Source organism: Dipteris shenzhenensis, chromosome 5 (assembly GCF_047967505.1).
Source record: "Dipteris shenzhenensis isolate YYH24624 ecotype China chromosome 5, Dip_SZ_1.0, whole genome shotgun sequence".
Lineage (NCBI taxonomy): Eukaryota > Viridiplantae > Streptophyta > Polypodiopsida > Gleicheniales > Dipteridaceae > Dipteris > Dipteris shenzhenensis.
The window spans coordinates 60,242,966-60,252,161 of NC_141600.1; positions in this window are offsets into that span (position 1 = coordinate 60,242,966).

The following is a 9,196-nucleotide window of genomic DNA, read 5'->3' on the forward strand; positions in this document are numbered from 1 at the left end:
TGGAAGTTTCAAGGTATGGGGAATGACAAACAACCCATTTTGGGAAGAAAACACTCCATTTCACTCCATACTTTTTTTTGTTATTTTTGGTTCCTTTGTGTTGCTTCATGCTTCTTAGTAGGTTGAATAGTTAGAAAAGTAGTCCCCAAGCAGTCCAAACACTGCACAAAAGCTCCAGAAGCTCAGAAATCTCCAAAAATTCCATTGTCCAGATAGTCTAGGAGTGACATGCTACATTAGCTTAGTGGAGTACACATTGCATTATTACACAACACATGGGAAATTAAAAATATGTTGCATTAATTTTTGACCATGTTGCATTAGCATTGACCACACCACATTACCAAACTGGCACTTTAACATCATTTGACATCCACTGACAGCCTGACACATGACAAAAATCTGCCAGGTGGTGTACCATGCACAAAATCTTGGCCAAGATAGGGGTCACCCTAACCCAATGCATGCCGAGGTTAGTAAGATAGCGAACACATTGCATTACTAACCCAGCACATGTCAGGTTAATAACCTAGTGCATGCTAGGTTAATTTGTCAATGGTCAACCAAGCTTTGTGATACAAGTCTGATCAATAAGTGATCTTGCATGCTTTGAACCTCCACCAACCACCTAGAAGCACTAAATTTACCCTCCAAAAATTGATATAGGGGTGGGGGTGTGCATAAAATAAACATAATAAAAAATTCTAAAGAGACCATTAAACTAAACCTCACCCCACAAGTAAGCTGGGAATCCATATCACCTCCAAGAATAGGCCACAGTCACTAAAAACTTCACTGATCCCCCAAACTACCAAAAACAAAACCCGCTGCTATAGTAATCGTAACATAGTGTATGTTGCAATATAACATAATGCACATAGTGCTAATAACCTAGTGTACATCAAGTTAATAGCCTAGCACACACTGAGTTAGCCAGTTGATTGGAAAAGTGATCTGTTGACCAGAACCAGGGCCGGTCCACTCACCTTGACCCACCTACATACAATCAACGTATGGGAGATACTAAGGTGGTTACTTGATCAGATATAACTTTGTTGAAACCACTGTCTGTCAGCTTTAGTTCAGCTCCTAGGATTTGGCCCCATCTAGGAGCTCAGCTTTGAGCTCATACTCCATGCACAATCCACCATAAGCCGACATCTTTGGCTCAAAGGACTCAATGAGCTTTGATGCGAAAATAGGTGACAACTCGAATCTTGGGGCCTCTATGGCAAAAAACTCTCAGTCAGTCAAATCCCATTTCCCAACACCTTCGTCCACAACCTACAGCTTAGGGAATTGCTCTCTAGCATTATGGAGAGGTTTGCTCGGTCTGACCCTGATATGGTAATCTCATTCCAAGGCAAACCAAAGTGCCTGAGGAGCCATAGCACCTTCCCACAACATCTATAGAGTATTCCAATTCCAGTTGCATTGGCAAATCCTACAGGACTGCATGTGCAGATCTATGAGGGAGATTTATCCTTATCAAGTCCTTTGAGCCCAAGTTACCTAGCTAGTGGCCATCGAATCTTAAAGTTCCATGAAATGAACAAATGAAATTTGGGGGGAACACACTATTGCTCCTGCCCCACGAGCAACTCCTCCTATGCTGCAAATATATCATGCAAGATCAGCAATACATCCTGGTGTACCAACCAGCTGTTGCCACTTAAAATATCAGGATATTTATACCTTGATGTGCAGACTAGCTATTCAATGCTATACATGTTAAGGATCCGTGAGTGAGTGAGTGTTCGTATAAGATGCCAACCGATCAACTGGTGGCTTGCTTTAAGTGCCAAGGACCTCACTTCCTAAGGGACTCCCCTTACAAGGATGTTCAACCCCTTCTCACAACAACCAATGCTAATATGGGTGCTCTGTTGTGTTTTGGCTATGGGGTGGGCCATCTTTACAAGGATTGTCCAATGTGAAGGACCCCTCAACAGCCACGGATCCTAAGACTATGATTAATTTTCTAATTATAAAGAGAGGCCAAGTTTCTTTAGTGTCCTTAAATGTTTTGACTAGGGCCCAGGCCAAAGCTCTAAGCAAGTAATTTTGTAAGCAAGCCAAGAAGGATAAAACGGCTATAGTCCAACCTTGATATATGAACTGTATGGGTGTTGTTTGCGTAATCATTCAAAGTAGGTCCAATGTGGACACATCCACCTTGTTCACTTCATCATCTTTTGAACACATCCTATTGGCTCAAAATACTTCAAACCCACTACCTGAGGCAAAGATAATACAAGGGAGGTGCCTAGTCAGAAGCAAAATCCAACCCCTAAGGCTCAAGGTGAATGTGCACATCCAATTATCAAAAAACAATGCCTCATTGAGGTGTAGTAGCTGGTATATGGGACTACCTAGAGAATTTTGAGCAGACCAACAAGGGCTAGGATAAGATCCATTCAAATTAACAAACCCTTAGTAAAGCCCCTAAAGCCTCTCTCATTTTGGAAAAGGTGGATGAGGAAGGATCGGGTGGCCCTCTAGTGGGGCATTTTCTATTAAGACACAAAATGTTTGATAAGAACTCCACATAGCATTAGGCTATGGAAGAGGACCACATGTCCTTCTCTGGCTTCAAAGAGCCATAATCAATAGGCCAAGAGCCAATTACCTAGCCTCGAGATGTGGCTAGCCTAGCCGCATTCCTATCCATAGAGGGAAAAATGCCTATTGCAATCTGCTAAGAGGGAATCCCATCCTTTGGAGAGCTCTCTCTAATTAGATGAATGGACAAATGGTCACCTTTGTAGAGGTGCCCACCAAGGTAGTAGAAGCCCTTCTAGAGGATTCAAACCTTCTCAAGATACTGGTCAATAAACTAGGCCAAGACGGTGATGACACCGATGCTATACTCCCAATCACCAGAACAAGGATGCCATGGAAATCTTGGATAGAGACATAGGGGTGAGCATAGTCACCAAATAATGTTAGGCTAAGTGGGGATAGCCCAAGATGGAGAGTACCAATCTAGTAGTCAAAAGCTGGCTGGATGAAGCAATAAACCAACTAGTGTGAGTGTTGAGGGACATTAAGGTCAAGACCTTCGGACTCATCTACCATGTATGGTTCGTTGTTATGGATTTCCATGACCAACCAGATGGCTATGATAGTATCCTAGGAAGACCCTTCATGGGTACAATAGGACTGGCCCACAATTGGTCTAGTAATTGAATATATCTATGCAAACACAAGCAAATCATTAGGGTCAATCTTCAAGCTTGGAAGGCCCAACCCATGTCCATTAACCTATTCATAGTTGAGTCCAATACTACTTAGTGGGGACCACCTCTATAGATGTGTTCCAAGCTTGTTAATGAAAAGGATGCAGGAAAGGAGTGAGGTGAACACTAGTGTGATCCATTGCTAGAGCTCGAGCTCTCCCATAATTGGTGCATGCCCTTGTGACCATAGACATCGTCGAGAAGACAAGAACACAAATGGTGGCATATGACTCTAAGGTGCCAAGGACTATCACCCCACTAAATATGATTAATATCTTAAAGGCATATAAATAAGGAAAGGGGATAAGGAAGTTTAAGACTGACCTCCATTGGCTAAGGTATCTTGGTGCTATCACGGTGCACTACGAGGCTTTTTCTAATTGGGCAGCCAAGTTGGATAGGATAAAGGCCCCATTAAGGTCCCTAAAGGCATAGGAAGCACCTCCACTAAAGGACAAGGCCCCCTTAGAAACTAAGCCCCACTTGAGGATAAGATCCCAAGAGTAAAAAACAATAAGACTTCTTCTATGGATAAGCAATCCAAGCCAAAAGGCTTAGAGGACAATGAAGAAGAAGAAGAGGCTACCCTACACTAGGTCCCCAAGCACTTTAAATCTTATATGATCTAAGTCCAAGATACTTCTCAAGCAACCAAATGGATTGCCAAAGGAGGGGAACCAATACGATTATGATGGTTTGGATAAGGTTAAGGAAGTAGACCTTGCATCAGAGGATGAAGACCCTAAACTGGTCTACATAGTTGATGACCTCACAATCGGGTAAGAAAAGGCCTTGTTGCCCTCCTATGATAATATGATATTTCTTGGAGCCATTCAACATACCATCCCAATGATGGATGACATTAGATCAGTCAGGCAAATGCCTTGTGCCATGAATCCCAAATGCACAACAATTGTGAGGGGGGAAATACAAAAACTCATCGACACGGGATTCATCTACGAGATTGAACATATAGACTGGGTATCCCCCACCATCATTGTGCTGAAAAAGAATGGAAAATTTTGAGTATGTGTTGATCTAAAAAGGGTCAATCCTACTATGCATATAGACCACTATCTGACCCCATTGTCTTTTATAGAGCACTTGTTGGAGAGAGTCATAGGAAAGAAAGCTTATAGTTTCTTGGATGGATTCTCTAAGTACAACTAGGTATCCGTAGCATTGGCAGATTGGCAAAAGACAAAATTCTCCATGGAATGAGGAGCTATGCTTTCAGAGTGATGCTTTTTGGGCTCACTAATGCTCACACCACATTCCAAAGGTTGATGATTAGGATTGTTTGAGAGACTTCCTAGAGGTGTTCTTCTATGACCTATGCATACATTCTGCATCGGCGGATGACCACCTCAAATACCTTAGATCAGTCTTTGAGAGGTGCCACCTCTATAGGATTTCCCTCGATCCTCTTAAGTATCCACAATGGCCTATAAGCACATGGAGAACCACTCATTGTGATCATAGCAATCTAGAGCTGTCTCCCCACTATGACACTCAATGCATATATGTGTGACATCCACTACACCACAACAATTTGGAAAACCCAGTTGTTGTTGGAACCCTCACATATCTGATCCTGAGCATTTGCTAGACATAGCAATCCCAAGATCTAAAAATTCAAAATTTGTGGGAGTAGCAAAAATTTCAGCCCCGCCGAGTTTCTCCCCTCCGATGATACATGTCAGCAAAATTGGATATCCCAAACAAGTGCAATGTGGCCTAAAATGCTTCAAAACACAAATAGGCCAAAGAGCACACTATCGAGTTTGATGCCATGTATTATGAAATGCAATGACCTTTGGCATGCTTACGAGCCATATAGCAAGCAAGTGCATGGAAAAAGATACAATTCAATCTTGTAAATAGTGTTGGATTTATTAAAAGATCTTTGCACATGCACAAATTGCATATTTTCAACTTCTTCCATTTTAGGGTGAATCTAGATACCAATTGTTGAGGGGTATTTAGGCACCTAGGCTAAGTCATAGACTAAATAGATCCATGTGGAATTTGGAAGGTCACAAGTCATGTGGAATTTGGAAGATCACAAGTCATGTGGAAGTTGGAAGGTCACAAGTCATATAGATGAGTGGCAGTTATTACCAAGGACCACTATGGGTAGTTATAAATCCTTTTGGATAATGGTATCTTGATGTATGGAAGTCAAACTGTTGTCTAACCAGGATTTTAGACCATGTATTCCCCTTTTGTGGCAAGTTGGATGTTGATCATATGCTAATCCCATACACAATTCTCCATGCTCCTGGCTGTGTGTTGTTGGGAGAAGAAAGCTTTTAAATCTATCTTTCTTTGTTGTATCTACTTTTGCCTTGAAGGATACATGTTTGAGCTTGTAATACAATCCGACTTCTGTTCAACTAGTTTATGTCTGACTAGTTTCTGTTTGACTAGCTTTTGTTTAACTAGCATCTATCCAACTAGCTTATGTTTCTACACTATCTTGTTTTCTTTGCATTGCTTATGCATATTTTTGCTCTAGGCAAGTTTAGCCCACAACACATTTGGTGATCCTATAGTTGGTTCATTCCTCAAAAGACCTTGGCATTGAGGCAAATGGAAGAATGTGGAGAGAATGGTGGTTGTTCAAGATGCTGAGTTGTTACATTGGAAAGATTGAAGACTGTTGCAAAGAAAAGGAGCTATTGTTCCACCATGAAGAGACGTTGTTCAAGATGGAAGGACTACTACGGTGCTATGTGAAAGAACAGAAGTTGTTGCTATGGGGATAACTACAATAAAAGTCGTGCTTCATATTCTTGAAGAAGTTGTTTGAATCATCTTCTTAAGGAAGAATAATTTCAGGCAGGCACAGAGTTCATGAGTATTGCATTGTTGATAAAGTGTCGATGCAATTGATATAGCCCAGAGAAGATCCCAACTACAAAAGCTTATTGAATCCCCAAGCTTCAGGTAGTCTTCCACTTTTTTCCATATCAAGAGCATTCAAAATCTTATTTGGCAAACAACGTGATAGTACAAACTGTCCCAAAGGTTTCCTTGCAATTGATGTAGCCATAGCTGCTACTTGAGTCTTGTTTGAAAGCTCACGAAGATAGCCAACTATGCAATTCTCCCATTCTCATGACATCAAAAAAGGCAATTTCTTGATTGATAAGAAAGAGGAAGAAGAGCATTCAAAGGAAGATGGGAAGCGATGGAAAGTGAGATTCATCTCAAATAGAGTGACACCTTTGAAACAAGGAGACTGCACAGGGGATTGAGAGTTTGTTACTACCCCAGTAGAGCTTTGAACATAAAAGCCAAATTATATAGACACAGGCCTTGCCGCCGCTGCTTGCATCATCTTTTGGTCCAACAAAGAATTTCAAATGCCTTCATCAATTGAATAAGCAGAGTTCCATTTTACAACACATTCAGACTTAAACTATGATTATACTTAATGAGCCCTATCTTTTATAATGCATGTTTTGAATGGTGAGTGAGACCAAAGAATGACTATGGTGAATGCACAATTGACGAGCGATAACACCATCATTTATGTGATCATAGTCCGATTCATAGTATCTCAAAGGTTGCAATGATAATTAATGCCACGTTATCGAAGAGAGAAGTCACAAGCTCATGTGAGCAATCCCTTATTCATGTATTCATTGGGCTTCAGTTTCTAGAAAGTGCTAATCTTATCAGATATTGACAGTTGGGAAGATTAAGTTTGATGGACCTTGTGTCATGTCTCATCTATAAAATTTTCCTACTTTTTCTACCTCCTTTTTAAAAATGCTAAGATTATCAAATGGAGATTAATTCTAAATTAACTATTATGCACCCCATAAAAAAATTGGACATTTGATTCAATTAATTTTCAAATGCAATAAGATACAAACCCTATCAAGTAATGCAACCATATTAGTTTCTCATTACAGGTTCCATGAAGAAAATGGATATATAAGATTATGTTTAGAACAAGCTATTTCATATTAGTTTCTCATTACATGTTCGATGAAGACAATGGATGTAAAAGATTATGTTTAGAACAAGCTATTTCATATAAAGAAGAAAATCTCAAGGTTTGAAAAAGTGTGATCAACTTGTCAAGAATGATAAGTCATGCATATTGAGACTAAGAGTGCTTCCATGTGTGAAAGCTAGGGTTGAAAGTGTAGCAGCCCAATACCCACCTACTAGCACTGCAAAAAAGGCAACCCCATAAAGGCTTGCAATTGCATGCTATTATAGGTTTTGCAGGCTAAACAATGTTTTGCACTCAATCGTGTTGATGCCAAAATGTTTGGGCCAATGACAATATTTGGGTATTGCAAGGTTGGGCAAGAATCGCCAATGTTGTGGATGCTAGGCTAAAGCTGCAATGTGACCACTAGCCTGTGTAGGCAAGTGCTCTGATGCAACCACGCATCTAAGGGCATTCACAAATATCACCATTTGATACTTCTCTCAAGAAATAAAGTATAATCTTTATTAGAATTGAATTTGGTCAAAGAATAGTGACTTTGGTTAATTAAGAATAAGTTTTATTGCTTTACTTCTACTTTACATTGGTAAAAGAGAACTGTGGGGATGCCCACAAGGGACTAGGATTAGTCCAGGAACTAGGAATGCATGGATTTTGCTAGCCTTTAATGGGTTGAAGTGTTGGTATTTGTGTAGGATTGGAAGAGTCCTAAAAAGATAAAAAATGATGAACCAAGTGGCAAAAAGCAGGTCCTACAAGGCAAAAACACCAAGAAAGATGGCATGGCCTCTAAAAAGGATGCAAAAGCTAGTCCACAGTGGACAAAAGCAAAAAAACTTTAGAAAAGCAAGTCTAGCTTTTAGCTAGGCTAAGTTTATAAAAGAAAGGCCTCATAGCTCCTAGATTCATTCAAGGATTGTGCTCAGCTTCATGCTCTTCATAGAGCAAGTTGTACAAAGTTTAATTGTTATTGTAATATAGACCTTTGAGGTGGCCCAGCCCTTATTTATGGGCCCTAGTGCTATGTATTGTCTCTTTCTCTCTTGCCTTCTCTTGATGCAAATAATTATCTATGTTCCTCCAAGTCTTCCATTGTGGTGCAATTAATTTTGGCATGAGATTCCTCTACTGTTTGCACACCTGAGTTGTCAAAAGAGCAAGGATTTAAAATGGGTGTTAAAAACCGGCAAATTAAAACATTTTAAATGCTTTTAAGGGGTCCCTCGAGCAATTTAAACTAGCCTAGTCATGTTTTTTTACTGGCACTGAGTTCAACCAGTTACTACGTTGTAAAAGGATACACTGAGCAATAAGAAAATAGCATTACCACTCAGTATTTATCTATACCGAGAGGGATATGCATACCAGGTGTAAATACCATGTGGGATTAACATATATACCATGCAGTATTGTTGATATACATTGTAGTGCAATATCTTATATATACTGTGCACCCACCTCATACTATGTGCATTCCCAATAATTTAGCTCTGCTTGGAGTCTCGAAAAAAACCAAGAAGGACAAGCAAAAAAGGATAAAGAAAGATTCCAAACTAATTTGTAAGTTTTTGTATCCTTTTGAAAAATGTCCAATGTCGATGGTGGTTTCGCTTAGGCTAGCTGATAACTACCCACACTAGGATGCAAAATGGATAAATGTAAAGCTCTTAGTTTATAGTTTATCTTTTGTGATTTGAAAGGATTATTTTCATAAAGAAGAGGATTTTTAAAAAAAAAGAAAATTTGAAGTTATTTTCATGAAAATTTTAAAAAGAAAGATGCTTTAATAGGCATTAGCTATTTAATTTTATAAAAATTAGTGAAAAAAGAAATTGTTTTTGGTAGCCACAAAACCATATATGTTTTAGTATTTATAAACTTGTAAAAAAATCACATGTTTAGTAGTCATTGCTATATAGTTTACAAAAAAACAGTAAAAAAGATAGATGGTTTCGAAAGCAAGTATCTATGTGGGGAGTCCGCATAT